The sequence below is a fragment of the Anolis sagrei genome, chromosome 1 (genome assembly GCF_037176765.1).
Source record: "Anolis sagrei isolate rAnoSag1 chromosome 1, rAnoSag1.mat, whole genome shotgun sequence".
Taxonomy (NCBI): domain Eukaryota; kingdom Metazoa; phylum Chordata; class Lepidosauria; order Squamata; family Dactyloidae; genus Anolis; species Anolis sagrei.
This window is the reverse complement of record NC_090021.1, coordinates 264,475,648-264,491,591: the sequence shown is the minus strand read 5'-3', so window position 1 is coordinate 264,491,591 and position 15,944 is coordinate 264,475,648. Positions and strand designations below refer to the sequence as shown.

Below are 15,944 nucleotides of genomic sequence, written 5' to 3'. Positions count from 1 at the left end.
TTTCCCAGTTGTCAATCATTCTTGTTGCCATAATCTTGGTTTTTTTGACGTTTAGCTGCAACCCGGCTTTGCGCTTTCTTCTTTCGCCTTGATTAGAAGGCTCCTCAGCTCCTCCTCACTTTCGGCCATCAGAGTGGTGTCATCTGCATATCTGAGGTTGTTAATGTTTCTTCCAGCAATTTTCACCCCAGCTTTGCATTCATCCAGCCCCGCACATCGCATGATGTGTTCTGCATACAAGTTAAAAAGGTTGGGTGAGAGGATGCAGCCTTGCCGTATGCCTTTCCCAATCTTGAACCAGTCTGTTGTTCCGTGGTCAGTTCTTACTGTTGCTACTTGGTCCTTGTACAGATTCCTCAGGAGAGAGACAAGGTGGCTTGGGATGCCCATCCCACTAAGAACTTGCCACAATTTATTATGATCCACACAGTCAAAGGCTTTAGAGTAGTCAATGAAGCAGAAATAGAAGTTTTTCTGAAACTCCCTGCCTTTCTCCATTATCCAGCGGATATTGGCAATCTGGTCTCTCGTTCCTCTGCCTTTTCTAAACCCAGCTTGAACATCTGGCATCTCTCTCTCCATGTATTGCTGGAGTCTTCCTTGCAGGATCTTGAGCATTACCCTACTGGCATGAGAAATAAGGGCCACTGTACGGAAGTTTGAGCTGTCTTTCGCATTTCCCTTTTTTGGTATGGGGATATAAGTTGATTTTTTCCAGTCTGATGGCCATTCTTGTGTTTTCCATATTTGCTGGCAAATGGCATGCATCACCTTGACAGCATCATTTTCAGTTAGACCATTGTAATAAGCAGTCATCTGTATATATAAAAATGCTCTGTGCAAAATGAGTACCTTAAAAACAAAAGAACCAATGAATGAAATCACACCAAATTTAGCAACAAAATGTCTCGCAACACAAGGAGTGACCATCACTCAAAAAATTATGATTTTGTCATTTGGGAGTTGTAGTTGGTGGGATTTATCATTCACCTACAATCAAAGAGCATTCTGAACTCCACCAATGATGGGATTGTACCAAACTTGGTACACAGAACTCCCAACCAACAGAAAATACTGGAAAGGTTTGGTGGGCATTATCCTTGAGTTTGGGAGTTGTAGTTCACCTACATCCAGAGAGCACTGTGGATTCAAACAATGATGGATCTGGACCAAACTTGCACACAAGCACTCAATACGCCCAAATATGAACACAGATGGAGTTTGGGGAAAATAGACCTTGACATTTGGGAGTTGTAGTCACTGGGATTCACAGTTCACCTACAATCAAAGAGCATCCTGAACCTCACAAACAACAGAATCAGGGCAAACTTCCCACACTGAACCCCCATGACCAACAGAAAATACTTAAGGTCATCCAATCCAACTTCCTTCATCGGGGCAAGAAAATGTAATCAATGCCCTCCTGACAAAGAGCCATCCAGCCATAGATATAGATAGATATGATTAACACACACACACACACACACACACACACACACACACACACACAGATATAGTCTCATAGATTTGAAAGGGACCCTTAAAGAAGGACAGTGACATCTTGCATGTTCCAGGGTGAGCAAACCAGACACTCTCCACATCAACCCTGACAAAGAAACAGCAAGAAATACTGTTTACCCACAAGCATAAAGAAATTACATATATTAGAAACCAACACTTTCTCATTATTTTATTTTCCAAATCAACAGACTGGGCCACAGCAATGCGTGGCAGGGGATGGCTAGTTAATTCTAAATAACTAAAATGCACCAGATCTTGCTTAGTACTTGAATGGGAGATCTGTAGTAAATGCCAGGTGCTGTATGCTTTCAGAGGAAGGAACTTACCACCTATAAGTATTTCTTGCCTAAGAAAACCAGATGGAAGTCATGGAACTGCCTTAAGTCAGCAGATGGCTTGAAAGCAAACACACACACAATGAGTAGTCACTCTGAATGACATAACCTCTGAAGAAAAGTGTGACAAGTACATTAAACTCATGAAAATTTAACTTTTTTCTGAAACCCTATGAAAGTTATGGGGCCATCAGAAGCTGACATGTGACTTGAAAGCCCACACACACACACAAATATTTATCTTTCAATCCCTGAATGGCTTGAGAGTGGGGTATTTGATAAACAGTTTGCTCCAATAAGAAGCTTTAGTTCCAGAAACCCTGTGTGTGTACCCACTTTTAAGGTTAAAATATTGCTGGGTACAAGGAATTGAGACTTTCTGGTGATACCTACATTTTTGCGGAGTCCCCTCCCCAATTCTGTTTGGATTTTTCTCATGAAGTGGATACAAAAAGGTTTTTGACTTCTAAGATTTTAAGTGACCTTTGATAATGTAATTCTCATTAGGTGCTTGTTGGTGGTTGGAGTGAGCTTTGTCTGCTTGCTGCTCTATATAATTCAGAGTGTGACAGAATTGTGACAGAATTCCTGCTAGATTTATATATACAGAGTACTGATATATGCAAGATACTTCCTGCTAGATTGATATATGCAGATGTAAAATCTGCATTAGATCTGTTTTTAAGAGATATTTGGCTTGACTATGCCTTCTGTTGTGTAAAATGTGTGTCATAGTAACAGTATGTAAGGGTCAGGGAGGGTGAATTAGATTGGAGTTCCTGAGGAATCTATGTTCATAGTGACCAGGATGTGTGAGGATTGTGCCCTTGCCTCAAGAAGTGGAGCTCTTCATTCTTAACCATAATAATGAATTGCAACCTTTCTTTTATATTGGAAGGAGGAAATAAAAAGTGTATGTGTGAGCTCTACTAGTCTAGGGAGCTAAGCTTACTCTCCATCCTGGTGAACCCGCAATTGGATAACGGTTATTCTGTGTACACCCTCAGTCTGGGTTTCATATCTTGAAAACATAGATGAGAGATGGGGGTTCTGATGTTAGTGGTGCTGTTTTAGTATGATCACTCAAGTATTTATCTCTAAAGAGACAATGCAAAGTGCTGAACCCATTTTGAGACTGGGATTTTACATTTTGGTTAACTTTGTAAAAGTGTGGGCTAAATACCTTGGATAGTTTATTTTAGAGTTCAAACTAAAAGCAAAGCCACTCACCTCTCCTAGTTGGTAGGAAAGTATACAGTTATATTCCTCAAAGGTATTGTGTTCTATCCCAGATAATGCCTAATGCAAACTGTATCAACACTGTTTCAAGACAAGGCTAAGGTAGCCATGTAATGAATGATAGCCACATCTATGAACTAGGTTGTTATATTAACCCTATTCAGATGAAACATTCTCTGAGTGAGTAATATGGGAATGGGAGAAGGGGATTGTGGGGCAGTAATTAGCAAAGTCTAAATATTTAATATTTTCACCCACAGTGTTGGTGTGGTATAGTAAGCTTTTTGTACACCAGAGATGGGCAATTACATCGGGAGTGAGGGCTATCACACTTTGGCCAAATGAGACAAGGCACCACTCTTGGCACAACTAGCAGTGTCATAACATTGCTCCTAGTTTAATTTTTTTTAGCTGAAAAAGTCTTGAGGTATTGTTTAGATTCTTTTTGTGGGTGATAGGATTAAGAGAGATTCAAACCCCTAATTTTTTGGTGGTGATTTGGCCACTTCTTTGTTAATTGTGGCTGAAAAACTATCACTATATTTTTTAAAAAACATACTAGTAGTCAGAGGATGGGGGTCTTCTAGGAGTCACAAACATGGACTTGGTAGCATTCCAGTTTAGGGTTGCACTTATTTTGGAAGGCTGCCCTCCTGCTCTCTTCTCCATCGCTTTCATATTGAACAAGGCTGGAGCTAATTGTTCCCAAAAGTTTTCTTAGGACATTTGCCCCCCCCCCCCCCCGGCATTTTGCAAGTTGAACATTATATGTTGCTGAAAGAGTTTGTCTTTTGTGCATTGGTGTGTGCTTTTTTTGCTACCTAAAAATGTATGTGTTAGAGGGTGTGTTAGAGAAAACTATTATTATCTCATGGATTACCTGTAAATGTAAAAGTCTCTGCTGGAATTCAACCAAACAATAGCAAAGTACCTACAGTAAAAGAAATATGCTTATCTGTATTTTTGGAAACTTACATGGAGGTGGCTTTTTGTAAAGTTTCATGGCAGCTGTTATTGAGCTATCATGCCGATGCAGACAGAAAATGTTTGCAAGATTATATTTTCGACTACAGGTTGCCCCATGTATGTTTTTGCTGAGGTAACTATTCAGAATAAGTCCTTTTGATGTAAAAAATGAGATTCCACTGCTTGTTCAAATAAATACACTAAGCTACTTAGTACTCACATGATCCTGATTTCAGAAACACAGTGGCTGAACTAAATATCTCTGGCATTTCAGATTAAAATGTGAAAAGAGTCACTTTAGGAGAGCTTCTGAATGTTCTCTTTACTTCTTTATGTATTTTGCTGAGCTAGCATTATCATTTAGGTAACAAAGTAATATGTTATTGATGATGACTGGATAAAATAGTATTCCATATTGCCTACAACACTGGGATTTCATTGCAAGGAGTCAATGGATTTCAATAGAGGAGCACTGTTCTTTCTGCATGCTACTGTTTTTATTTTTATTTTAAATATGTATTAGATTTACAGCAGTTTATTTATTTATCGTATCAGAAGCAAACCAAGGATACAGTTTAATGTAAGTCATGGAATAAAATTCAAATGCCACACCAGGTGGTATATTTTTTATCAGAGGTCATTGCCATTGAATTTGGGCAAGTCATTATGGAAATCTTCATGGTATAGGAAGAATAATAATATTGAGGATAGTTTTGATGGTGTGGTGAGTGAATTAGAACCAGACATCCTGAGGAGTGAGGTTGAATGGGCCTTAAGAAGCATTTTTAATAACCAGGTAGCAGGAGATGATGGGATCCCAGCTGAACTGTTTAAAATTTTGAAAGATGTTGCTGTCAAGATTATGCATGCTGTATGTCAGCAAATATGGGAAACACAAGAATGGCCATCAGTCTGGAAAAAAAATCAACTTATATCCCCATACCAAAAAAGGGAAATGCTAAAGACTGCTCAAACTTTCGTACAGTGGCACTTATTTCACATGCCAGTAAGGTAATGCTCAAGATCCTGCAATGAAGACTCCAGTAATACATGGAGCAAGAGTTGCCAGATGTACAAGCTGGCTTTAGAAAAGGCAGAGGAATGAGAGACCAAATTGCTAATATCCGCTGGATAATGGAGAAAGGCAGGGAGTTTCAGAAAAACTTCTATTTCTGCTTCATTGACTACTCTAAAGCCTTTGACTGTGTGGATCATAATAAATTGTGGCAAGTTCTTGGTGGTATGGGAATACCAAGCCACCTTGTCTGTCTCCTGAGGAATCTGTATAATGACCAACTAGCAACAGTAAGAACTGACCATGGAACAACAGACTGGTTCAAGATTGGGAAAGGCGTACTCTCACCCAACCTATTCAGCTTGTATGCAGAACGCATCATGCGATGTGCAGGGCTTGACGAATGCAAGGCTGTGGTTAAAATTGTTGGAAGAAACATTAACAACCTTAGATATGCAGATGATACCACTTTGATGGTCAAAAGCAAGGAGGAGCTGAGGAACCTTCAAGTCCCAGTACTGCTTTGCCATCCAACCTACTTGTGTATGAAAATACATGAATTTAATGTTTAGATTCAGGTCCCAGCTCCAAGGGATCTCCAAGGGATCACATTATGTACATACCCTATATATACAAATACAAGTATTTCAAAAATAATAAAACATCCAAAATCCAAGACACCTTTTGTCCCAATCATTTTAGATAAGGGAAATTCAACCTGTATATGGCTGGCCTGGGAGAAGAAGGTTCATGAACTACCTTCACCTTTAGTTCCATTCCTCTTAATTTGAAAACTTTGTATTTAAATTGATTTTTTCCAAAACAACTCAAAATATACTACCAAGAATGGGATATATTTTAGTATACAGTTTACATATGCTAATTTGTTGCTATGAATGAAACAAAAATACAGTACATATCACCTTTGAGATATAATGCAACAAATCCTGTGCCAGGGAAGTCTGACCTTCCTTTTTACTTAATCTGCTGTCTAAACGTTAACAATTCATGTGCAGTGTTAAGTCCTACTCTTTCTTCTTCTGATCATTGACCTTCTGCTGGAGTTTTGAAGTTAGCAACCTGAAAGAGAGAGGGGGGGGGGAGAGGGAGGATTGTGTCTGTAAAGTTAGACAAATGGCTACTCTTAAGTGTGAAAATGGCTTGCTTGAATCATTTCCACTTATTTGGTCAGATGAGGCTCTGGAGTTGTGCTGTTAGAGTCTGGTGGAGATAGGGAGATTGAGTCAACCACAACAACAACATTTATTATTGTCCAAAGACCCTTAATTCCGTCAGTGTACAAAGTATGCATGGTTAGTAAGATTAACAACAGCTGACTGAACATACAGTTGGATAATATTTACAACAGTTAAAACTGCTTAAAATTTGGGGTTAAAAATGATTGATGCCATGGTTATGGGCATAGATAAAAACTGTAAAAAGCACCAGGCATATGTCTAAAATTGGGAATTGTCTAATCCTGGCTGCCTCGGAGAGAAACTTGTCAGCAGCCAAGGTCACAATGTTTCTGTCTCTTTTTATGGGAGAATTTTAGACTAGAAGACGTACTAAACATTATACAGCAATGTATATGCCCTTACCTACTGATTTTTATTAGTTCTGAATGAGTATCAGCATATAGCAATACATTGTCGTAAGGACCAAATTAGTTGGACACTTAAATACAGGGGACTAAGCTTGCATTTTTAAAACATGTGATTCATTAAAAAAGGCTGCACAACACTATCAAAGTTTAAAAGGTCTTAATTTCCACTAATTTGAGAACATGTGTTTAACTGTCTGTTGAAATAATTTGACTTTAAAATAATCAACTCTAATTGGATTGTATCCTGAATGAAAGTTCACCCAATAATACCAAGGGAGCATTGCTGCAAAACTTGTTGGCCTATCAGACTGGGTGTCTGCTCTGTTGCATTTGTTTGTCTCTCTCTCTCTGTTCTTAAAGTAGCTCTGATTTTCTTCTTGTATATTGGCAAATATGGGCTTTGAATACAATATTTGGATCTGCAAACATAATAAATACTTATGTTGTTTGTTGGCAGTAATATGGAAATACCAAGATGTTTAATGGAAACTGAATTCTCTTGCAAAGTATATAGCATGGCACTGGCTCAGAATGGAAGTGAAATAGTACTTCTTGTGCTCTAGTGAGTTAGAACTCCATTCCATTATGTTGTAATATTATATTACTGTGCTTTATCTATATAATTTAAAAATAGATAGCCTAAAATGGCACAATTGTGCATTGCCAAAATGTTGCTTTAGGGCACAATCTAAGGGAAAGCTTTTCTGCATGAGCCCTGCTTAAAATTAATGAGAATGGTGGAACAGCATAGCAGATCATTCAGTGCATTTCAATGGAATTGCATGGCAGAATATTCACATAGATTCAGGGCCCAGTCATCATTCAAGCTTATAAAAGGGACCTTATCAATACCACAGTTCCTCCATACACGCAGTGTCATAAATCTTTGCTTTAATTCTGAAATTACTCATATTCTACATGTCTAAAAAATACCTGACTTTGTTATTTTAGTTTAAAAATAACACCCAGTATGATAGGCATTTATAACTTTTGGTTCATTAACTAAGGAGCTTATCCTATCAATGTCTTTTTTATTGTTCGAGTTGTCTGGCATTGCTGCAAACATGAGACCAATAAATTAAGCTTTTGTTTTCCTGGTAAAATCATTTATTGTCTCTCTCCCCATAATTTCTCTTTGGATGTTCACATTTAATTTAGTTCTAATTTAGTAAATTAGAAGTCTATATGATTTTTAAAGCTGACTTGGTAAAAAAATTTTTTAAAGCAGGGGTTGTCTTTGAACAAATGATTACAGTATGAATGAGACAATTTATTGATGAAGTGGGCGTGGAAGCCTCACAGGATTTTGGTACACAGTTCATGGACAATAATGTATATCTGTTTCTCATTTGTTGCCCAATGCTACACTTCAGTCAAATCTGTCTTTAGTTTAGGAGGCAGCTAACTTCTGCAGTAAGCACATATACATTTAAAGTCAGTTTTGAGTGGGGGCAGTTGTCAAAAACAAACAATTACATAATTGAAACAACCTTATTTTCCCAATATATATACTTTGGGCAAGTTATATTGCTTTCTTTAGCAAAGGTGGTTAAGGTTGCCAGTGCAAGCCGAGGAGATTTAAAAAAATAACAAAAGTTTAGGTAAAATTTCTACATGTTGCATTACTTCTCTAGATTCACTGACATTATTTCACTTCTTTACTATATAAATAAATCCAGACATGTAAACCAAATCTTTTGAAAAGAACACAAACCGTTTTGTAGATTTTGTTTCTTTAGTTCAAATCTGTTTTTTGGGTGTGTTTTTCTCTCTCTCAGGTTAGCTTTTCTTAGAAATTAACAAAAATCCTAAGTGAAAGTTGGTTTTTTGGAGTACCCTTAGAAGAAAGAACCCCCTCAGGCTATTTGCTTGCCCCCTCATCTTTGAATACAAATAAGACTCCCCACCCCAGAACCACCTGTTTTCTGTTCATGAAAGCTAATAAATTTTCCTTGTCACTGTTGGCTGGATTCTGATAGCTGGCATACAGGGATACTGGCAGGTGGAGAAGCTATAATGATAATAATAATAATAGTAATAATAATAATAATAATAATAATAATAATTTGTACCCCGCTACCATCTCCCCAAGTGACTCGGTGCGGCTTACATGAAGTCAAGCCCAAAGTACATCAAACAAAACATCAATAAACACAACATCAATAAACAATCAATACAATACAAATTATATAAATCACATAAACAAAAAAAATCAATAGTGACATAAACAATTTTAAAAATGGCCGGGCCAAATGTAATAGATTAAAATTGAAAATATGCTGATGTGAACAAGGTAAAATATAACTAGGATAGGATTTTTCTGAGAGAAATGAGGGAGCACAGTCCATCTGAACCTTGGTGTTGTGGTTCAGCCAGCTGATGATGATGAGGGGATATTGTTATTCTTGGGGCTGGGAGAGCGGATGGGTTTTTCAGTGACAGAAATGAGGAAAATGAGGGGAGTTTAGATCCTGTCTGTGAAACTGGGTTTGAAAGTGAATCTGCTTCTGAGTCCAGCAGACAGGGAGATGCACTGGCTAGCAGAGACTTTTTGCCTAGTTATCTCATCTCAACTCCAGATAAGAATAAGGAGTTGGATGGACAAGAAAGTTCACATGAAAAACCACCTATGGTCAGCAGAAATCTCAGATTTCATCTTAGGGAAGAGGCAAGCAAATTAAGAAGATCACAGAGACTCTGAGAAACAGCAGTGTGAGAGATCTTATAGGAAAAGCAGTCAAGATCACAGGCATGACTTCATGGCTTGTGGACCTCAAATCAGAGAATTGCTTCATTGAGACCAGATCAGGAAATGCTGCAAAGCAGTGAGGATCTCGAGCCTTGTTTCCTGTCATGTTTTGAGTCTACGGTCTTGGGAGTTTTGTATTCATGTTTTAAGAAGTTTCTATAGTCCTGCTTTTGGATTCATGTTCATATTTTGATTATTGTTTCCTTGGATTTATGCTCATGTTCTGATTCTGGTTTCCTGTACCTTGTTTTATGGAACATATTTGAACTTTTTGGATTATTACCTTTGGAGTGCTTTTTCCTATTGCCAGTTTGGTTTGGCTTATTACTTATTGATTATTTTTCTCATTACTTATTGGATCTTGCCTTTTATATGGTGACTTTTCCTTAAGAAATTCCTTTAAGATTAAGATCATCTGGGGAGGCCCTGCTCTTGGTCCCACCTCCTTTGCAGGCATGACTGATTGGGACGAGAGACAAGGCCTTTTCAGTGGTGGCCCCTTGGCTGTGGGACTTCCTCCCCAGTGATATTAGAGAAGCTCCCTCCTTGCTGGAAAGTGAAGGAAAGCGAAAACCTTGTTCTGGGGTCAAGCCTTTGGAGATTAACTACAGTGCAAGAATAGCTACAACAATGACTTTTGGAATGGCCCTGGATTGCGATTGTGAATGGCATGATTTTAATAGTGATTGTAATGTATTATATGTTTTTAATGTGCATTTAATTATAATTTTAAATCTTTAATCTAATGTATTTTAACTGTTTATTCTTCAAAGGGATTGGATAGTTGCCATATGTAAAGCCACCTTGAGTCCCCTTCAGGGTAGAGAAAGGTGGGATACAAATATAGTAATAAAATAAATAAATAAATAAATAAGACATGTGCTTTTCTCAATAAACTGTTTTACTACTACTTTTGAATTCCTAGGAGGTGTTGAGGTCAAGGTGAATTCTGGCTGTGGTGCAACACCCACCTGCCTTCCTCCTGGTTTTCCATTCACTTTTATGGATTTTTTAAATTAATTATTTGACACAAACAATCTAATAGAAATCATAGAATCATAGAATCATAGAGTTGGAAAGACCTCATGGGCCATACAGTCCAATCCCCTACCAAGAAGCAGGAATATTGCATTCAAAGCACCCCTGACAGATGGCCATCCAGCCTCTGTTTAAAAGTTTCCAAAGAAGGAGCCTCCACCACACTTTGGGGCAGAGAGTTCCACTGCTGAACAGCTCTCATAGTCAGGAAGTTCTTGCTAAGGTTCAGATGGAATTGCCTTTCTTGCTCCCTCCTTCCTATGACTTCCTCATACATATTTATACATGACTATCATGTCTCCTCTTGGCCTTCTCTTCTGCAGGCTAAACATGCCCAGCTCTGAAGAAGAGAAGGCTGAGAGGAGACATGATAGCCATGTATAAATAGCCATGTTTAAAGAAAATATACATTCAAAAATAATGAAATGTGTCTACATCTATATTCAGAAAGCAACTTGTGCAAAATAAGTATAACATAAGTATAACATACTTTGCCATTCACTAGAATTCAAGACGTTGTGAAAGCAAAATCCATGCAAATTATTCTTAACTAGAATTAATAATGTTTTAGGAAAAACTGTTTCAATCTGGATAATAGCAATAGTTCCACCAGGTACTTCCCCTCCATATCGTATGCAAAAACCCTAATATAATTTTTTAAAAGAAATTCCTTGCAAGGCAGGGAATATATCTTTACAATCACGAGAATTTCAACATCCTTCTACACACATCATGATTTTACATTAATAAAGAATTACCCCATAAGAATGGGAACAGACATTAAATCATTTCTTGTGATTTGAGCTTCCTCACTTTTTTTGTATAAATTGAAGGATGTTTAAAATCATAATCAAATGTTTCATTAACATTATTCCATCGTGTTTAACCTTTTTCTTCAAATATCCTTTTCCTTTCCCTCTTCTTTTTTTCTTTTCTTTTCTTTCCTTTCCTTTCCCTTCCCTTTCTTTCCTTGATAACCATACATAATACCCTTTCTCAACAAAAGCTTAACATTCACATCTCTAGAGTTCTGTCTTAATACATATACTATGGAAAAGAAAGTTACATCAAATAGCTCCAAAGGATTCTTCATCATGTCTTCCTTCAGAAGGAAGTTAAATAATGTGATGAAAATTTAGATTTTATAATGGTCAAACTTGAAATCCACACATTGAAATAGTCTTTCCTTCTAGAAACCTTTTGAAGGGTTCCTGGTCTTTCCTAAACTCCAAAGGGTCTTTTGACTGTAGATACCCCATCAGAATGTCCACCTCAGAGGCCAGCTGCCATTGGTTGCCATCACCATTTCCATGCTTCAGCATTCATAAAGGCCTGAAGCAGCACTACAGTGGAGAGAGTAGGGAGAGCCAGTGCTTCTTATAGGTTCTTTCAGGGTGGACTAAGTTCCTGTCTTTCTCCACTCTATTCAGAGAAGGGGGTAGCCCTTTGTTTGATAAGTGCTAACATTGACTTGTGGATAAGTTTATTCATGTTTGTCCATCTCTAGTTAGTGTAAAAAAAGCAACTGAAAAAAACATCAGCAGACATTTCCGTTTTAAGAGAAAATCAGTTCAAGAATATTATTTAAATGCATGTTTACCTGATTTGGTGGTGGTGGTGGTGGTGGTGGTGGGGGGGGGTTAAACATCTCAGATTAATATGGAAATAAAGTAGAAACAATTTATCTGTGCACATATGTGAAACTGATAAGAACATAAATAAACAGATGGCAGAAATGACAGGAAACTTCAACTCCTATTTCTTAATTATCTTGCAAAAACGTGAGTACAAAGCGTAGTGTGTGAGTTTTCCTTTTGAATATGTTTTTGCTACTATAGGCTAATACAGTGCCACCTCTATCACCCCAAAAATGTTCCATTGTGTAATTTAGGTTAGCTCCCACTGCTGTGAACTTCAGAATACCTATCCTGCCTATCAAGTTCTGGGATGCCCCCCTTCAGTCCCATTCTTATGACTTTCATATAACTTGAATCATAATTCTCTACTGCTGAATTTTGACTGTTACTGATACAGGCAGTTTAAACTTTCTCTCAGAAATATGACTTTTTAAATTTCTAAGTCTATCTAAATTACAGGGAATGTGAAGTAGATGGGAACTAACAAGAAACATCATGTTTGGTGCCCACCTGAGTTCCTGGAGATAGTAATAAACTCTATAAGTATGCATTTTCATGTAGGATTTGTACTTCTTAGTTAAAGTACAACATTTTAATAAGGAGGTGTTATAAATTACCACACTACCTTTACTTATCGCCCTAATACATGCAAAATTACATGTGTCTTTGAATCTAGTATACATTTTATGAAATTGAGAATAGCTTGCAGTGATAATTATGGGGATTAAACAAAGTGGTTAGGAGAATGAATTCCTTCTTCATCTACTGTGTTCCTAATAAAAAAACTATTCATTTGAAGACTTGCCTTGAGAGGAACATTGCCAAATCTCCCAATTAACATCAGTCTAGTTAAAGCATAGGTGACAATTATATGGTCCTCCAGGTAGTGATGAACCATAATTCCTAGTATTCATGACATGGGAAGGTCTAGAATACTGGAATATGAAGTTTAGCAGCATCTTGAAGGCTATGCAACTAACATCTTCATCAGGCTCATACACTACTTTTTACATTGTAGCAACTTATATCTTTGCATTAAATTTAGATGTATGTGATACATCTGACTCTGAGGTATGTATCTCATTAGTATAAAGCTGTTTGTATGGAATGATAGCAGCTTATGGTCTTGTAGTTGGATTTTCAGGCCTTTAAGGGAGTGGGGTGGGGTGGGGGGACTGGATTCAAGGCCTGCAAATAATATGTATGGGACTTCTTTGGGTCAATATATGTCAATGAAACCATATCCTGTATTTTCCAACACATGCAGACATTGTTCATGTGATTTCAATGTACAGTATTACATAGCCTTTAGTTAATGCACTGCACATCCCAATATAAATCTAGGTTGCAAATATATTACTATAAGAGACACAAAACATGTTATTTGATGTAGGACCTAAAAAGAGATTGAAACTATGCTTTAATTTGGAAACTCAAATGCTTGGTGATATGATGGCCCTTTCCTGCTTGGTTTGTCTTCTAGCAAATTGGTATTTTAGCAGCAAATGTATGATCTAGTACTCTGTTTATAGCAATTGCCATCTAAACACTTCTAGAAACTTAAAACAAGGAACAAATGCAACAGAATTTTGCCCATAGTGTATGGTATTAGTTTACTTTGTATTATCTTTTCTCTGAGTTTGTTATCACCCTCATCATCTAGGTAGATCATTTAAATCACTATTCTAGACCATCTTTTAGAAATCAGTAAGTGTTTTCCTGAAAAATATTTCCGTGTTTCATTTCTTGATAATATAATGCACATGGTTGTGCAGATTGATTATAATACAAAATTGCTTGCTGTGTGTGCAAATTATTGTCTGCTTTTTGATTGTGTATATTGTGTGATCTCTGGTTAGCTTGCAAAGGCGTTACTGATATGTATGTTATGCTTGATTTTAGAAGAGTTGAGGTTCACACAAGAACTCTAGAGAACAGAATACTTGTTCTCTTCTTTTGTTTTGTGATCCATAATCTGGGAAGAAAACGTTGTAGCACATTCACCCTTTCAATACATTAGCTAGTATGACCTGTGAAGGAAAATGCTTTTGTTCAGCTTGCAATGTATTCTTGGCTGAAAAACAAGTTTGTCTGGTATCCTTGTATTTATGTGATGGGATTTTTTATCTGTCCTCCCACCGCAGCCTCAGACTCCATTGCAACTCCTCAATTTATTTCAGAGCTCTTTCTTAATAATCAGTGCAGCTTTTGATGATTCACAGGGCAGAATGGAAATCACAGGATGCAGAAGCAAGAAAGGGAATCCTATCCTAGTTCTATTTATAGATGCTGTTCCATCCAAGGAGGACTTAACTGGATGCCACCTTTGAAATTCTTCTCTTAAAAAACCTTTTGCAAAAAGAGAATGCATGGTAGCTTTTTAAAAGAATTAGTAATGGAATACAGTGACAGAAATTGACATAAATCCCAAAACTATGTGACAAAGCTAGTGCTTTGAAAAGTAGCAGAACAGAAATGTAGGTTGATAGGTGGGTGATTATTCTCTTTAATATAGTTGTCATCTACTGCTTTCATTTCTTTTTTTCTTATGCTCAATGGCAACAGCAGTGTAAGCAAATAAGACCTACAGGAAACATTATTTGCAAGAGATTGTACATCTTCCTGCTTCGAAGGGGAGTGGTATGCATTGCTAAACATCAGGTTGCATTCTAATAAATGTTTCATGGACAATCGTGCAATGCCTGTTTGAATGAAGAGGTCCCAGAAATGATGCTTGTTCCCATCACACGCTGTGTCCTCAGTGTTTCAAAATAAATACATAAGAGAAGAAAAGGTGTGTAGATAGATTATGCTGGTAATAATGCATCTTTATCTGTACCTGGAACCAAGACAGAGGCCAGATTCTCTAGACCAGTGGTTCCCAACCTTTTTTGGCCATGCCCCACCTAAGCATCTCTAAAATTCTGATTGCCCTCCCTGTGACATGTAATTCTTACTATTAAAAAAGTGAACTCCTATTCACATGGAGGAAACCTAAAAAAGCATTAACTTAGTCTAAAAAAGCTGCTAAAGAATGTATTTCATGGCATCCATGAAATGCATTTATATATGTATTTTGTATAGCTTGTAATATTAAAAGAACACTGAGAGTAGTGCGGGTGGGTGGAATGAAAATTGCCTCATTTTCTGTGCTCATATCCTCGCTAGTTAACTCTGTGCTGTCATCACTCCTCTCCATTAGCTCGCTCACACTATCTCCATTTTCACCAGATGACCACCATGTACATTCTGATTTAAAATTTTAAAATATATATGCATATATATATATATATATATATATATATATATATATACACATACACACACACATACACACATATATACAGTGATGCCTTAACTTAAGAGTTTAATTCATTTAGTGACAAACTCTTAACTCATACTGCTCTTATCTGAAAGTGAATTTTCCATTGAAATGCTATTAATTTGTTCCACCCCTTACCGGCCCTTTTTGTTACTGTTTTTAAATTATTTATTTATTTATTTCATATATTTATATCCCACCCTTCTCCCCACAAGGGGGACTCAGCACGGCCTCACATGAGCATCAGAGGATGCTAACAACATAAATACCATAAAAACTACAACTTACAATAAAATCCTTTTAAAACATTGAACATCATCAATAAAATTTAACAATAAATTAATAGACAATGTACTTTATAAATAACAAGTATAAATGCACATTCACATAGAACAATAAAAAGAAACATCAACTTTAAAATGCTGGAAGCACAAAATTGTGGCAGGGAAGCAAAAAGTGAAGAGGTGGAAGCATCATTTTCTTGATACTGTACTCATTCCAACCTCCCTTCTTCTC

The 15,944-nt window shown here is 37.0% G+C and overlaps 1 protein-coding gene across 2 annotated transcripts in view; it reads left to right on the top strand.

The window, feature by feature from the left end:
• The window catches only part of NELL1 (neural EGFL like 1), a 604,942-nt gene that overhangs the window by 67,367 nt on the left and 521,631 nt on the right, over positions 1–15,944 (top strand). The gene's annotated exons all lie outside the window — the stretch shown is intronic.